Source organism: Bombus huntii, chromosome 1 (assembly GCF_024542735.1).
Source record: "Bombus huntii isolate Logan2020A chromosome 1, iyBomHunt1.1, whole genome shotgun sequence".
NCBI classification, from domain to species: Eukaryota; Metazoa; Arthropoda; class Insecta; order Hymenoptera; family Apidae; genus Bombus; species Bombus huntii.
Window position 1 is genome coordinate 11,535,776 of NC_066238.1, and position 18,325 is coordinate 11,554,100.

General features: G+C 40.1%; 1 protein-coding gene across 2 annotated transcripts in view; it reads left to right on the forward strand.

Annotated features, from left to right (window-relative positions):
* Positions 1 to 1,796: 1,796 nt before the first annotated feature.
* The window catches only part of LOC126870814 (BTB/POZ domain-containing protein Tiwaz), a 39,535-nt gene continuing 23,006 nt past the window's right edge, over positions 1,797 to 18,325 (forward strand). Inside the window, exon 1 of one of the 2 annotated variants that reach the window (XM_050628836.1) lies at positions 1,797 to 2,069. The gene's annotated coding sequence lies outside the window, so the exon portion shown is untranslated. The remainder of the gene's footprint in view (positions 2,070 to 18,325) is intronic. The other variant, XM_050628854.1, reaches the window with a different exon arrangement.

An 18,325-nucleotide genomic window follows, 5' to 3' on the forward strand; every position in this document is an offset into this window, starting at 1 on the left:
TATAATTTCATTGGAAAAGAAACGTGTCTGAAGCACCCTTTGTTAAATTAGAAAACTCTAACAAAAATTATCTTACTATTATCTCAAAGAAGTTCTTTACTTAAAACACCGTTGGACTAAAAAAAAAATAGCTATATTACCTCAGAAAATCATTTACTCAAGTTAATTGGAAATTAATAACGAACTTGGCAGAAGTTTTGTTTCAACTTTTTAGTCTGTAGCGTGGATAATACTAGCGAAAGAAAGGAGAAGACTAGAAAGGGTTAAGATAACAAGACGTACACAGGTGTATTTAATAAAGGAAGTGGAAGATAATCGATCGACAGAAAGTCGAAGATTATCCCTTCCGAGGACTAAACGCTACAGACGGCCCCGAAGGGTATCGATCCAGTTTTCGTATAAATCTTCGGGACAACTTACTCTCCCGGACGAGTAATTTCAATCGTGAAATCATCGATTGCTTTTATTCACACCAATCATTCTCAAATGCGACAATATCGCCAAGCACGCCGGTAATGACGGACGTCGAATGCTTCTTGCGGGATAATTTATATAGCGTGCAATTACCGCGACTCCCCTGGCCCGAGCTAAAAAGGTAAATGAACGGGTGAGTACGACGAGAGCCAGGCATAGCGTGCATACTAAATATCTCATTAGTTAACTTAAAGGTGGAGTCGCAAATTATTGTTATTAGTATAACGTTAAGTGCGAGGCGGTAATAAACGGGAGGCGCATAGATAGCACCATTTATCTAAATTGTTTATCGAGCAAATTATTTCTCCAGGTGGAAAAATTACACGACGCCGAGGTCGCAATCACGAGGACGTAACTTATCGCGCGAGTCTCCCGTTTCCGCCTCTTTTTTGCCCGTTCGATCGAGCTCGCGCGAACGTTATGCTTGAAAAAGTCGATCGAGACGTTAAATACACGAGCAGAATCTCGTACGCTCTATATCGTTAAGCCTGTTACAAGGGTCTCTCGGCAAATACGAACGTGAAAGAGCCATCGACAGCACGAAGTGTGCAAAAAAGACGAAACGAATTGATATACGGACGACGAATACCTACGTCCGCGTATAAGAAGAACCGAAGCGTGCTCCGGGCGCTTATCAAAAGAGAAACGCCTCGGGAAAAAGAAAGGAGGGGAATACTGAAGAAATAGAACGAGGAACAGGATGACGAACGCGATAATCTAAATTAAAGAAGCTAGACATCGGATTAAGGGATCGAAACACCGAGGAGATACCTCGGGCAGCAAACGGGATGAAGTTGTTTCTCCGTTGATTAAATTTCATTTGCATCGCAACAAAGTTGCTCGGCTATCTACCGAGGTCTCGCCACCCGAGCAAATAAAATTGAAATTATATACATGAACGATAGAGAATAAAAATGTTTACATATGGATGTCGATCGTCATGATGAATCTAACGCACAGATCGAATCTGATAAGAGAACCGTAAGCTGGCTATAAAGAAGTTGTGTAAAAGAAAATGTAGTAAATGGTAGTTGTGACGATGATAGCCGCGAATATCGAATTGACCGCAGGGCGTCCAACGGGGTTGAAGCCAATTGACACACAGTAGAGTAGGATGACCTCGAGGGTGAAGAGGATTGCAAGCTCAGGGCGCTTACCAAAACGCCGCGAGAGAATAAGAGAGAGAGTGTGAGGGAGGGGGGAGAGAGGGAGAGATATTAAAGGAAGAAAGAGGCGTCGGAGAGGGGAAGACCAACGCGACGTCGAGGTGGCTAGAGGTGGTGGTTGCGCTGGTAGTGGTAGTTACAGTGGTGGTGGAAGTAGCGCGAACACTGTGACGCCGGCGAAGACACTTCAGTCCCATTAAAGCTGCAGTGGAGTGCGGCTCGCGCTCGTTTTACCTCCCGAAAGAAGACACGTGAATCGTGACCACGTGGATCTGTGCGTGACACACGAGTTTCCCGCGCGTTACCTCCACGGTGGCTCGAAGCAAGTGTTGAGTTTTTCTTTTCCTGGTGAAAAGTCGGGGGATTTTTGTAAGTCGTCGCCGTGGACACGAGAACAACCGTCAACCTGGAGCCCACGTGTCAAAAACGGTGGGTGTTCAACTACTTTCTTGCTTTCTTCTATCGGTTATTTATATCGAATTATTAGGAAAATTAAGTGGTATGAATGTTTCTTAATATTTTTAAGTAAATTGAGTTAATTCGTTGAACTTGAAGCGGGGCGAATTATTTTTCTGATGTATTTCTAGGACTTTCATCGTTTAAAAATCTATAGGTGCTATTTTTAATAAAACGAGTTCTATTGCTAGGGATAGGAATAATATATTTTATATATATTGTTTTGTTTTTTTTAGAGTAATGCATAATGTTTCAATGCGAAAAATGTACCGATGAGGTATGCGGATTTATAATCGGATCGTTGGCATATTGTCAAACTTTGATTACAAAAAGGGAGAAAAAAGACAATGTGCGAAGCTAGGATGCTTTCTAGAACGCTCGCTCCTTCCCGATTTATCTAATCAGTAGTTTTACTTTTGCGCCAACTGTACGGCAACTAACCAACCGGTGAACAATTTATAGGATGCAGAACATTTTATCTAGACACAGTTACCAGATAGCACACAACGTACTTCTCCCCTCATAAGCTACCGGTTTAATCTCTATTCGACGATACTAACACGTTCTTCGGAAGATTCTACGTAAACTAAAATATAAAGAATTAGATCCAGAGTATCTAATTACTTTAGCGTAAATGTGATTCGATATTTCTGAAGCAAGTAATTAATGAATAGTCCATGGTTGAGTAGTAGTCAAAATAAATCGATCGTGCATTCATGCGAACCATAAATTTATATACATTTAATATCAGTATACTTCGCCGATTGTACGATATTTATAAATATTACTTGCACACCGTTGTATTTACTACAACATTTACGTACCAATTAATTAGACCCAATTTAGTAAATTCCGAATTATTCAATGGTACCTTTATATGACTACAAAAATTTGATACTGCGACACTGAAGAGCATACAGGCCGATGAAAAATGTTTCATTAATAAATAACAGTATATGCAAATACTTTCTGCAACCATTGTATCTACTTCGCGACTCACTACACAATGCGAACGTCGAACAACTTACAAACCATCAACAACGTCCATGGATTAGGATAATTATGCGGAGTCGATAGGATGACGATCTCGCGACTTTATAGATGCGAGGAAAAAGCGTAAGTCGTAATATTTGAACGGTATCCTACGGATGCACAAATAGACAGAGTAGCGAAGGCACAATGAAATTGCTCAATCGTTGACTGCATTCCGGCGTCATCGAACAATACTTATGATCAATTATGCATCTCGCGTCCACAACAGTGACATATCGTGCCGCGTTGCACGGAATTCGCTTTCGAGAGTTAATGCAGTTTATAGAGCTAATGCATCGTTTTTAGTTTTCTTTCTTTTTGTAGATTGTGAACGTCTGACAAGAGCTAATAGAAAAGAAAATTGGAAAGCCTTGAATTATATAAGCTTTGAAAAATAGCTTGTGTTGAGGTTATTCGGTGTGTAAACAGAGAAAACACGTGGATAAATTGTAAGGTAGAAAATATATTTAAATAGAAGTGTAATAAGTAAAAATACAATTTGAGCTGGTCCAGATCCGCACGCTAGCTGTGTTACCTAATAACTGAAAACCCCGAAGCCAACGTCGCCTGTCTACTGTTTATGGCCTGACTTCGTCACAGTCTTTTGTCTACACGCTGTCGATGGCTTCAGTGCTTGAGAAAACTAAAAAAGACCAGATGTAGAGTTTTCTTAGAAGTGGTAACCACTTCAACAGCTTGAAATACCGCTTTGTACTTATAATTGTAATATGTAATTTAATACGTCACTTTCTATTTCTATGTTTCTTATTTTCTTTTCCCTTTCGTGAGAATCAATGTGTGAATTTTAATAGCAGTTTGGAATTTGACTAATTTCGTTTTTGATCTAAGTAAAGGAGAAAATATTTCTATAAATGTCGTTAAACAGTATTTGATAACGTAATTCCTCGAGAGAACATTAGATCGTTGCTCTTTGTCCTAACAAACATCAACATCATTTACCGTGCACATCATAATTCTCGAAACACGACAAGATTCCTCAGCACGCGTGAATCTTAGATGAATAAATTACGCGTACAGTCTCAACATCTTTTCCACAAAACTTCACACAACATCATCTCCTATAACAAAGCTATAGAACGAAATTCCTGTTCGTTTTCCTACACAGTCACGTTCAACGTGGGATGTTATTCCAGCGAGAGAAACACGCGAGAGAAAATACAACAAAAGGAAAAGGAATAAGAATGAGGCGGAGGAGAAAGGAAGGAAAGCTCTCTCTCCAAAGCGTTTCGTGTCTTCGAGTTTACGAGAACCACCTCGACGAGGACGAGCTCTTAAATTTTCTCGCGTGAGGCGTTTCGAGAGTTACGAGGAAGCGATCGAACCGTATCGAACGTCGAACGTTCAAAAGCTTTCGAACCGTGGAAGAAAACGTTCCAGTTCGTTAAGACGCGTTGCTATCTGAAATAATTACCGTGCTGTCATCCGGAGACGTGCAATCCGTGACAAAGCGAAGTAACGGTTCGTATGGAGGCCCACGCATTCACGTTAGAGGAAGCACGTTTCTCTCGAAACCGTGGCAGAAAATGACGAAACGGTGAACGCGATTTATCTTTCGCCACGTACGCCACGTGTCTCCTTACCGGTATCCATTAATTTCGTTACCAATTCAAAGAACTGGTGCGTTATTGCCTCGAAATTTCTTCGTTTTAACCGTTCCGCGCGATCGATTCTTCGATAGATCGAACCAGGGGAGTATCGTTTCTTTTCTTGAGAAGATCCGGTTAGCCCGTGGCGAGACTCGCATCAGTCACGAGTCTGACAATCGCGATATCAACTAACTTTCAATTACCAACACAACTCGTATTGCCCTGGTATTTTATACATTGCGTTGGTGAGATACTCCTTTGTCGTGAATTCTCTATTCTAATTAGACACTCACCGTGACGCAATTTTCATTCATAAAGAGGAGATACATATGTTTACCCTAGATTTCTCTCTTCGTTTCTTATTTATCTGTTTTTATGATGCAGCTTCTGTGTGGATATAGAATGGCATTGTGAGAAGAATTTTCAATAGCAGGCAATGTTTAAGAGTGATGATGTTGAAAGCAAATGAAACAACAGGGAAGAATATAAAGTAGGTTGTTTTGTCTCTTCCGTTCGACTACCGTACTTTCGTCGCGCGTCTTTCCAACGATTTGCTTTCTCTCGTACATCCACATACGCATCCGTAGTAACGTAACAATAGGCAAATATTTTAAGCTTTTCTTAAAACGTGAAAACTTCTTCTGCAAACATAAAAACAAGGATAATACCGCTACATAAAAATTGGTGAACCGCGGCAGAGCTGAGATAATTTGACTGTGCAATACGCTAGATCTCACACGCGCGTATCACTACATTATCTCACTCCATTAAATTCCTATACAATCGATATATCGTACGCGAAGCAACTTCAAATATTACGATCACCTTGCTGCGCTTCCACAGGAACCAAACATTTTCACGATAAAGAACGACGCTAAAACACGCCGACAAAAAACGCGACAGAAGAGAGAAGAACGAACAAAAGGAGGTTGTAGAAACCGAAGAACACGCGTCTCTCGGCGAATTTCCGCGGGAAATTCAACCAGATCACGATAGCGTTTGGAACATCGGAATCGTGAGACGATCCTCACGAAATTGGAAAACACGACGGAGACGCTGGTACTGGAAACTTTTGAAACCGGTTACCGGTGCCGCGGCAGAGGTACTCGACGTATACCGATAGCAAAAGCAGGGTAATGGAAGGGGTGGTTCGCAGGCAGTTGGAGAAGGCAGGGGTACAGCACCCGCTAGCATTTCAGAGAACGGATGTGGAAGGGATGTGGACTCTGCGGAAATTGTGCTGGGGTAGGAAAACGGGGGTTGGAAACTGACCCGAGGGATCGCCCAAGGCGCAGACGAGCTCTGCAGTTGCCGTAATTAGAACCGAGCGCCTGGGGCACCTAGCCGACGGCTGACGAGTCTCCAGCGGACCGAAATTATTCATGAAGCCGCGCCACCCACGGCGAAATTTTCCCGTAAATATTTTCCCTTGTCCGAGATATCGGGCCCCGTGATCCGCGCGGCACAAACCTACGCGTATACTCGTACGTATAGCGCATAGAAATGATACAGCCAGAGAGTAAATTAAAACATTAACCCTTCCGCTACGCTGCCTTCCGAATTGAAAACATTTTTAGTTTATAGAGGCTGAGAATGCCTCTGGTAATCTCCAAAAACTTCAAAAGCTATAAGAAGCGATATTTCATTCTATACGAATTTTGTTTTAATCTCATTGCTTCCTAATAATATCATCGCAGTGTTGTTTGTAACAACTGCAAAGAATAACTCATCCGTGTTTTGCACACTGTTGGAAGAATAACGAAACGTTTAATTGCATTTAGTTAACTTCTAGCTAAGTTATTGGTTTCTGAAATAAAGCAACTATACCGTTTTAAAAAATTTATAAGGTTAATTATATTGTGACACGAGTGAATGAAAGCAAAATAATTCTTTCTAACAAATAAGTTTTTGATACCTGAGATTATAGAACTATCTCGAAAAGTAGAGTGGCATACCTGGATGTTTGGAGTTTCCGAGTTATGCACGATGTTTCATTCGGTGAACTTTTTAATAGACGAAACAGAGAAAGAACAGTTGAATGAAATGAACGATAATAAGGTATCGACTAAACGTAACAATATAATATCAACATGAAAGGAAACTGGAAACGTTTAACGATTGTAATCGGGCAGAGATTTTAATCATCGGTAGCAAACCGATTTCTTTTGATATTTGCCAGACTTTACGATCGAGGCAAATCAAACAGTTCCGCACCGTTTCCCATTTCTAGATTTAAATAGAACGTTCGATGGTAATGCTTCTTGCGGTTTGAAAACTAAATTCGACTAATTGTTATGTGTCCAATTCCATATCAATCGACATGAATATGAAATAGTGCAATTAAAATAATCATAGCTCGTTAATAAATCAATTATCAGCTTAATTACAGTAGTCGAACTCGGTTACCGTACGATTATCAATCTATCTTCCTCAAACAAGGATCGTAGAGCATATCTAACTACGTAATGCACGTTGCAACAGCAATGTCGGATTACAAAACAGCCGAGTACCAACCAACAACATGTGGCTGAATCGTCGGCACATTACCAAAGCAATAAAATAACGACCACCGACCGCGTAGCATTCCCTCGCGTCTTATCCAATCGATTAATTACCGTGATTACATCCATTCGACCGCCAACTGATCTTGTATCGATCGATCTCATCCAAGTCATACTTCTGTCACTTTCGAGACGCGGTCATTTTTAAATCCTCTTTCGGTTTGATTTGTTGTTGACAGACGTATCTGCGGATGAATCGTACGGGTCGTGAAACTGTCAGGGATTACGATACACGTGTCAGATTTATCTGGAGATTTTTGGATTTACATGATAGATCGTGTCACGTTTCTTTTTCTCGGTTTTCAAGATTTCCATTGAAAGCGAGCGATCTAACACGAAGATACCGGAAAATGAGAAATCGTAATAAGCTTACTTTATGTAGAATCACATTAATGCAATATGGAAATTCTGTTTATAGGAAGTCGATCTATTTGAATGAAATTTTAGTTTTGACTCGATTAAATGAACTCTTGCTGGCTGAGTCTATTTGTTGGAATTCCTATTATACGAACCCTAATTATATACTTCAGATAAACAGAGTTCTACTATAGGTGCGTGTATTGTATAGAATCGTCTACGCGAATGCGAAATCTCAAGAAAATCCCTTTATGCTAAGTTCTAGAGAAAGCAACACGTGTGCGTAGGATTATTCATATAGACACAAAATCATATGAAAATGCCTTTTCACAAAATCCCTAACTTCAACGACGAAGGACCACACGCATGAGCACGGAATTGCATTTAAATCCCATTACCTGAAATCCTTAACATCAATGACAAAGCACTCCTAAACAGAGAATAGCCTATGAGAATGGAGAATTTCAAAAAGATTTGTGCTGTAAAATTCGAGATAATCCTCCAACAATAAAGGAGCACATATGCGTATAATTACCCATATGAGCACAAAATCTGAAGGAAATTCCTGTGCGAATCATTCCTAATCTCTCAATGATGAAGCAACACCTGAGCGTAGAAGCTACATGAAAAATCATCGTTTCCGAGCGATTAAGCAGTGTAGATAGATAGAATTGCCTATACTATATAGAAAATCTCAAAAAGCTTCTTTATTGCGATATCCTTAACCCGTAATGATAAGACAACGTGGTACTCAACTTATATCGCGTTATAACAAAACCACAAACCAATTGTTCGACATAAAACTCGTAATCTTCGAGATAAAGCAACATCGATGAATAGAATTGCCTATTATAACGTACGAGGCAAAAATGTGAAGAAAACTCGCAAATGCATAAATCTTAACCTTTCGATATTAAAACAACCGGTGCGCATAGAATCGCTGACATTATCATAAAATCGTCTACAAATTCCTTTACGCAAAATGTTTAACCCTCAACGATAAATCCATTCGTAGACATAATACATAAACAGAAATAAACACGTGAATGCAAAGTCGCGAGGAAACCCAGAAACGATATCAACGAACGCGATAAAAGGCGTATACAGTTGGTAGATCGACATCGCGCTTGACGCGTGTTGCAAGAGGCGTGTTGCACCGCATGAAATTCCATTCTCGGCCGGTCCGTGGCTTTACAACGCGCCACGTCTCGGTCAGAGTTTCCGTCTCGTAGGGTAAGTAGGTGAGTAAGTGGTGGGAATAGGCGAGGATGAAATGGAGCAAGACATGCATTGGCGCGTGTCGGGAGTGCCTCCTCGAGTCTGTCCGCGAGCTTGTGCACAAGCCAGGCCGCGTTACGTGGGCAGCCGTGGCCTGCCTCTCTGAATACCTGGCGTCGACCAGCCTAAGTAACGACGCGTGCAACCGCCTCGTAGGTAGATATACCTACGTCGTATCTGACTGCACCACGACGTATCGCCACCAGGCACAACGAGCACGACCAAGCTAGAGATTTACACCGCGAGAGTCGCCAGCCAACCAACATCCTTCTCGTAGCTCTGTATCCTGCCGCGTGTGTTGCCAGCGTTAAGACGACTTTAAACGGTAAAATATAGAAAAATCGAACGGACGGATTTATTCGACTATAAAAGAGGCGCGCAGGAGAGTCCTGACTCGCGACAAGCGTTTAGGCCGCGCCGCTTTGTGCCAGTGTTGGCCAAAGTTATGTCCGATTCGGCCGATAAAATTTGTTGTAATCGGTCGTGGCTGTGCCGAGCGAATATGTTTTCTCCGAGGATCGTGTTCGATCGGTTTTTAAGAATGTTACGACGTATGTTGCGTTGGCGGTATAATTGAGCGATAATAAGCGCTTTTTGTTGGCTCGAGTGGTAGTTTACTTTATTCCTGATAGGTAATTTGTATTTATTGGTGGGGTTTCTTAACCCCTCGCCGTGGGATAGCGAGAGTCTTATATATTATAGTTGTGAATTATGCGAGAGTCTCGTTTGTGTTTGTCAAGTTTGAATTTCAATCCATATCGCGTGTAGTATCAATTAGTAATACAATATCATTAGTATCGTGATATATTACAAGGCAAGCGGTTAATTCAATTTACTCTATAGATGGATACCGTCTCTTTAAGAGGATGATAGTGAGTTAACTGTCTAATAAAGATTGCTACAAACGATTTCGCGGTATTAATTACGAAACTACAGGATCTGATAATACATAGCAGCAGTAATCATAATATATACATTGATTCATGAGAGATATAAAACTGTCAAATCACTAACAATTCAGCGATATAATTTCACGGTGCATCGTTTGCTTTCATCAAATCTAATGGAAAGAATTAATCTCCGCGTTTCGTCCAAACGTGCTTAAATGGAACGTGCCCAAATTCATGGACCCAATCTCCTTTCATATTCTAACAACTCGATACATAACACCAAACATCTTCGTACCAAATTTTTCAATTCAATAATATCATAATGCAACATAAAATGCGTGGAACGCCAAAACTCGTAATCGAGCAGACAGTCTATCGAATAACAGTTTAAAACAAATACTGCAAGGATACACGTTTAGATACCAACAGTGCTAAGATCTCTTAGGATGGACGAGGCTCGGAAAGATTTACATCGCGGCTGCTTGCTGCACGTGCGCGTGTACGCGGTTGTCGTGATCAATGAAAAATATATAGAAACCCGACAGGGATTTATTCGCCAATAAAAGGGGACTTTCCGTAGGCGAAGCGGACTGTTAGGATGCTGGATTTCGGGCAAAAATACGAGACGCTGATAAATTCTACGCTGTCAGATAGAGTTGACGCGATTAAACCTTATCCGCGAGTACACTGTAAATCACGCGTAAAGCACGCGTAGGATGAAACGGTGCAAATCTGACGAACATTTAGTGCTTTCAATGCGTAGTCGTAATCCATGGGATTACAGAAGATTAATGTTGCATAAAGGAAAAAGTCGACGATGACACCGAGTCACACCGTTAGTCGCTCTTTAATTGTCCAAACAATCGCGATGTGAGAATAGCCTAGCTGTTGGTAAAGTAACGCTAAACTCGTGCGATCGTTCGAGTGCTTGTATCGTACAAGCTGTTTTCGCACGCGAGATTCAACTACCTGTAACGATTCGTTGAAAGTTGTGTAATTTGTTTTATCGCGTACAGTTAGTCGATCATTAGAACAACTTTGCCCGATACCGAATACATAGTTAAAATAATGGCCGTATTACTCGCTAACTAGCTTTTAATAACGCTACCTTTGCAACGCTCGGTTTAACTATCAACTTACTTTTTTGTTTACTCTCGTCTTTGAACAAACGCCGTTCGATGCGAGTTATACTCCTTATCGCAATACAATTACTTTAAAGGGTTGACAGCTGGTGTAAATCATTAGCAAGAAATAATTAAAGGTAATTATAGCGTTTGCAGCGTTCCGTACACTGTATTTAGTCTTCTTTTTTTTGACATGGCAAGCTGGTAAGACCCGCTAACACTTATTAATGATGGTGATGATCACGGGATGTGTTAAGAGTTGACTTATGTAAAATGAATTAATAGTAAGCCTGGTTGAAAACAGGCGTTGAGTAATTGATATTGAGTTTAGCTTTCCAGGCAAAGTGAAATTTTTTAGCTTGTAGAGTAATACTATACTACATTCTGTCTCTGTGACTGCATACAAATATACCCCAATGTGCATATTCATTGACAACCCATTCCCACTTACGAGAAGACTAAAACCAACTCCATCAGATTATCCCATAATAAATGTTGTCCCGAGACGAACTTATTTTAAAATGAAAATCCCCATTCAAAGCAAGAATCGTCTCAACCGATACATCATTTCTATCATTGCATATTAATCACAATCTATAATTATTTCGGGATAGTTTAACCAAACTTGCAATCGTAAACAAAAATGAGACAAAACCCGCGTTCTTACATATTTTACCACGAAAGATATAGAATATAGTTTCTACAGGAATATCATCGAACGAACGAAGAAACTCTTTAAACAAAATAACGTACAAGCAAAAACGATTCTCGAACTTATTTCTCCCGACTTTGAAATGACCAAATCAAGATCTTGTCGGAAAGCAACATTTACTACATGCTGCTAAAAGATAAAGCCTTTCGTACTTGTCACACGCCTTGTCTCACGCAGCAAAAAAAACTGCACACGAGCGTTTTCATGTTTCCTTAATAAAAGATCGATTGCTCGCTGATGCTGCCTACCCTTCCATGATGTATCGCGGCTTAATTGAAGCTCCTCTAAACGAGAATTAAGCGACAAACGCTGGCGTGTGCTCTGAAAGGATGAGCGAGACTACGTGCCAGGCCGTGGCATCGATAAATTTCAGACTACCTACGTAAGTGTTCGTGGTAACTGCGAGCGCAAGCCAAACCGGTCGGCACGCGCTTCGACCATCCGCTATCGAAGCAACGTACATGTACCAAAGAAAGGAGCCACTCTCCTTGTTCGTTCTCCTCTTCTTTCGTCTTTCTTTTTCCTTTCTTTTGCCTTCTTTTGTACCTCGTGCCACCAGCTTTCTGCTCTTCACGCCATGTCAGCCTTTTTCTTTCCCTTTTTTCAGCTTATTTGCGCAACCGTACACGGATAATCGCTGGGACAATGAATACACGATCGCCTCTTCGTTTCTTTTGCTTTACTCCTTCAGCGACATTACCTCCTTCTGTCGCGTTCATCTTTTTGCCATGTTTTCCTTACCTGGCGGACACACCGTCATTGACATTTCGACTTTTTGCCGCTTCTTGCAACGTGACGCATGAAGTCAAGAGTTTTTGTACATACGTGCCACACTCTCTGCAAGCGGACGTTTTGCATTTTATAACGTTATTCGTTTTCTGTGGTATTTTCTACTAATCCATATTCAATTTTCGTGTGAATATATTATCAATTTCTGTTATATTGGAATAAATGTTAATCATAGATAGAAACCAAGGTATCCTGACGAGATTAAGAGGACAGTATGTTCGAAAGTATCCTTTAGGAAGATTTCTGGAATGCTATAATTTGTCAAACAATTCTGATACCTATCGAAACATCGTTGTACTCTACTATTAAAAAGGACTCGATAAAGTTAAAAAGGAAAAAAGCTTTTCAATAGGACAAAATTGTATCAATAGAAAGCAGGTAAGAAGCCAGAATTCTTAATTGCTACGTTTAAATCCATTCGCCGAACCGTCACTTACTCGGGTCCTTACAAATGCTTTTCAATAACAAGAAATCGAGTATTCTCCAAAATTACTAGCAAAGATTCATTGTCGCAGAAAGTGATAAGACTTGTAGAAGCTTTCAAAGCTAGCCGATAAATTGCAGAATCCTACCAAAATAACTAATGCATTATTATGCATTATTTATAAAACTGCTAATTTTATGGAAATACATTGTCTTTAAATTGTTTCGAAACTTCGCTATGAAGTCTTCAAAGTACCCAACATATATTTTGCTTCTTGTAATGCAATAACTATAATGATTTTTAAATCGAGTAAATTATAATGAACCAAGATTTAAATATTAATCGTAACTAACACGAGTACATTCTCCAGCGGAAATTCCGCCGCGTTTCTTCGCCATAAGCTCCCTCAAGAATTGAAGTAACTTCTATGCTAAAATTCTCTACTCATCAAGGAAAATTGCTTCTGCTTGATTACCTCGCTAAAGAAACGTTTACAAATCCAGCATGCTCATCGTCGTTTCGCATCTTTCTCCACAAAGCCAGCGTCATGATCTACACGCGACACATTCCCGTCCAGTTCTTCTCCCTTTACCCCTTCTACATCTTCTTCTTCTTCTTCTTCTTCTCCTTCTTCATCTTCATTACATCACATCCTTCTGACGTGCACACGATTAACTAAGAAGGCTTCATCTATCTCGTGAAAGCACACCGACGCTTATTAAACTCCGTAATAACTACCGTGCCATTCCTGACCGATCCTCAATCAACGAAACCAACGAGTTACTCGCGAACTGGCGGATGTGGGTCAGTGCGAAAGCTCGCTAGCAGGAAGTATACCGTTAGTCAAGGACGCTCTTCGGCGGACGTCCTGACAAAAATCGCGATAACCCCTTGATCTTTTAATTAACGAAACGATACGCGTTGGGGGCCTTCTTCCGGTTTTCCACAGTCGACATACTCGATCTTCCATCGTTGTCGATTTAATTTCCAAGGGAGTTCTATATAAAAATAATACCGTTTAATAATGAATTTTTCCAAGTTGAGAATTAGGAATTGCTAGCGGAATTTTATTTATTCGTTCAGTTGTTACAGTCCAAATATTTCCGGCGTTGTAGAGGATTATGAAATCTTGATGGAGATTTGACGTTAGAAAAGATTTCGTGTTAAACGAAGAGAATCTTCGATAAATATTTCATTCAGTTTCCTGTGATACTTCTAATAATAATAACTTTCTAATAATACAATGATAATTTCCCATCAATCGTTCAATGCGTATTTAAAATTTACACAGCTACACAAACTCTCCGTATACGAGTAATGCAAAAAGTTATTCACGAATTAGCGTAATGTTTTTCTCCTGTATTCTGTTGTCCGTATTCTATTTTTCATGAAAATATACGAAGCAAAGATCACAAGTCGCAAATTCGTCCTCGATTGATAATTGCACGAACCAGGTTCTCCAGTCGAGTCGAATGAAAGTTGATAAAACGCAACTTGACGAGATCGTGCCGTCGCTATTGCATTATAGTAAACGAGATATTTTACTTACTTGCTTTTTCTTGCTAATAGAGGACCCACTTTCAACCGAACGTGCCACCTCATTATGATAAATTCATTATCATTCCAAATCCAGCAGATCGTCGAGTGAAATTCATTTATCCAATGAACGAGGAAAGTGGCGATCCTTTCAGCGATATTTCATCGTCGAAAACCAGATTTCCATCGGTATGCGGTTCGATTAATCGAATACAGGATTTATTATCGTCCGGACACGCGGTAATTTCATCGGAGGCGACGAACGCCAGCGAAAGACACTTGTAAAAATGGAGAACGCGGTCGTTTTCACGCGTCGCTGATCGACGCAAGAACGCTTGTAAAATACGAACAATTCGATTGCGTCGTACCAGTTTTCGCGAGTCGCGTGAAAGAAAACGAGAAATGCAAAAACCCGTGTAGCCTCGACAGAAATGCGTAATTATATAGGTGACGGATAATGTTGGAAATCTTTACGTATGAACAATCATAAGTAGTACTTGAGCATGTAAATGCTGTATCTTTCCTCGCAGTTCTCTTACCGGAAGACATTACTCTTGCAGAAACGAAATTACGCTTACGGTGGTATTACGATTAATTAAATAATCTTGGTTTAAGCTATGGAACTGTTTCTGTCTCTAACTCAAATTCTATCATTTTTATGGAGTTTGGCGAAATTGAAATATTCATAGAATTACGATAAATCAAATATTTTTTCTTGTAACTATAGAATTTATATTTCGTATCTAACTTGTGTAACAGGCTTGTACAAACTAGCTGCTGTTCTGATACAGAAACGAAAGTTTTCGAACATTTACCCCGAAAGATATTTACGAATATATTACATCTTCCATATGAAACTTTTTAAAATATCATTAGTACTTAATGAAAGACGGTTGTATTCCGTAATTACATCGGTAAAAGTTTAAACCAATTGGAAAATGTATATAGAATTATAACAATTATTACAAATATGCGCTTAATAAAAGATCGGTATACATATAACTTCTTTATACATTTGTAAATTCGTTTCAAGTTTTACAAATACCATCATGATACTCGTGATCACGCTGTCAATGAAATTGTAAAATGCTTTGTACAACGCACGTAACATATTCGTAAAAAGTTTCTACAAGTGTTGAAATGCTCCCGAGAGCAACTGTATAAAATACAAAGAATTCAATCGCGTCGTTCCAGTTTCCCAGCCGCGAGAAGCGCGAAAATCCGTGCTGCCTCGGCGGAAATGCACAAGGATATACGTGACATATTAGCAGAACGCTGGGTTTCCCTTTAAAGCACGCGTTTCGCGCGGTATCCTCGCTAAATAACGACAGGTCACACCGACTAATTTCTCTGAAAAGACGGTTACGAGTTACGGCTGGTACCTACCGGCGTCGGTGCGGATCGTTAACGTCTTTCCTGCCGTTTCCCTCTGTCGAATAGTCGCGTGGCACGTACTGAAAATTTATGACTCTGTGAAAGCCAGCCGCGCGGAATTACAGGGGAACGTGGAGAATGGATTTCGAAGGTTGAACGAAATAATTTCGCACGGCGACGAGACGAGCAACAGGGAAGACGCGAGCGTAGACACGCTTGAAAAGCGATCGTGAGTGACGATTAGAGGTGACGTAAGTGGTATGTAGTTAACGTAATGGCGTTTTGTTTGAACGTCTTTTACGACTCGGTGAAAGCGTGAGCAATTGTTTTGCGAGGATTTAGTACGGCTAATGAAGCTGTGATTGTACAGTATGCTTGCTCGTTTCAAACCATCGAGCTCATGTTAATGAGGGATTATTTAAAGTTTTGCTGACAATAAATAGCAGAGATGCTTGTAAATAGGCTTTCTTATTTTCTTTCTTCTTGCAGTTTTAAGGTGAGACGATTGCGGGTAATCAATTATTTAATACGAGCAAATCTGTGACTTAAACACGTTAAAGATAAAGTGACACGACTATTGCTTCGATCTTAATTGACCATCTCAACCCGTTTAAAACCAAACATAATTTATTAAAAAGTATAATATCGTTTTGTCAAGATGCAAAAGATGTATCAGAACGATATACAAGCCTACTGCACAAGTTTGAAATACACAAGAAATTCTATAATTTCAAGACAAATTATTTAATTCATCGTACTCTACTATAAATACTATAAATTCCTTAATTTCTTCGTACTCTATAAAATTGTAAAATCTAAATGAATAAAGAAATAGAGATGAAAAATATCAACAAAATTCTTTATTGAATCTCCTTGAATGAAGAGGATCTGTTCATTAATGACAAAAACGCTATCGCATATTCATCGTAACGACGTCTTCGTCAAGTAAGTTCTTAATAAGTACAGAAAGAACATGCAATGCGTGGAATCTCTGGAACGCGCGGATCAAAGCGAGCAAGCGTAATTACGACAACAGATTGTTGATCGTAATCGACACAATCGAATGTTCCTCGCAGTGAAACAGCTCTTATACACGTACAGCTGTGAATCGAGAGCAAAGCCCTCTCAACGACCAGATGGTACTAACTGGTTGGAACCGAAAATCGATGCAAACGAAAAGCAAAGAGGAAGTTAATGAGCCACGGGTGTTTGCAATGCAAAGACCACGTGGGTAGGTACATGTTCATGGTCGTTTTATGAACACGAAGGGTTAATGAAATGCACTAACGACAGATGCGCGCATTAACGCAGATAGCTTCCCAAGCGCCGAATTATTCAAATGTTTTTTTAAAGATATTAAATGCCTCCTTAAAAAGAAGAAAGACACTTCGTTTTTCGACTTGAAACAAACTCTCAACATTATTTATTCACAAGGGAATTTAGGGAATCTGAACATTTAGAAACTTACTTTACATTTAGAAACTATTACTGTTCTTTTAGAACATTTAGAAACTATTACTGTTCTTAGGGAGGTCATTCCTCGAAAAATACGTGGAATTTTTGTTTCTTGTAAAATGCCTTAAGAATAATAAGAGACGTTAAACAACATTTTTTATGTGTTACGTATGCTTTCTATATTTACAAAGCTGTGTATCTAGCAACTCTTAAAATCGTGCTTTTGTACTTTGCACATTTGCACAGAAATTTTCTTGGAAAATCTCTTTCCATCTATGTATATAGATAATTTATGCGTCGTATGTTTATTATATAACGTCAGTTTCAGCTGTTTTCATATTCTCGAAAATACTGCAAATTCAGCACGGAAAAACACTGTGTTCATAACAACGTTCGTAAAGCAAACCGACATTCTTTATGCCGCATCAATTACGACCAATTATTCACGACGCTCCTCGCAGCCCTTGTAACGTTCCTCCATGTTATGCAATTCTCATAAATACTACAAGTTCCATAGAACAACAGCGTATCCGTAACAAGCTTCATAAAACAAACACGCATTCATTACAACCGATTCCTTGCAACGTTCCTTCTCTCGATCCACATTTTCATCCTTGCATCTCCATAAATTCCCCTCAATCAAGACCACCCGAGCCAACGTGTTCTCTCCTCGAGAAGAGAAAAAAGGAAGCGTTTCTCGCGGTAGCCGCGCCAGTCGGAGAGGAGAGAAGTCCCGACTTCTGACTGCGGCGTAGCCCGGGGCGTTTAAAATAATGCTATTCGCGAACGAAAATGAGGCATTTTCGAATTTGCATTCGCCGTGGCCCGCAGCTATCGGTGTCCTCAGCGCTTTCGGAGTCAAGTACGAGCCGACACGACTCTTGTTTCTTGTACAATTGGTCCCCACAACGAACCGAACACCCCACCATGCTTATGCACGATGTATACGCGACCCGAGAACCTCGAGTTTCCTGAATTTATAAACTTACGTTAGCAGCAAATCGTGTGGCTGTGACGTTGACCCTGAAGCGGTAGCTCGAGGTGGACTCCGGCTAGGGTTAACACGACTCCTCTGGGCCACGAAAACGAC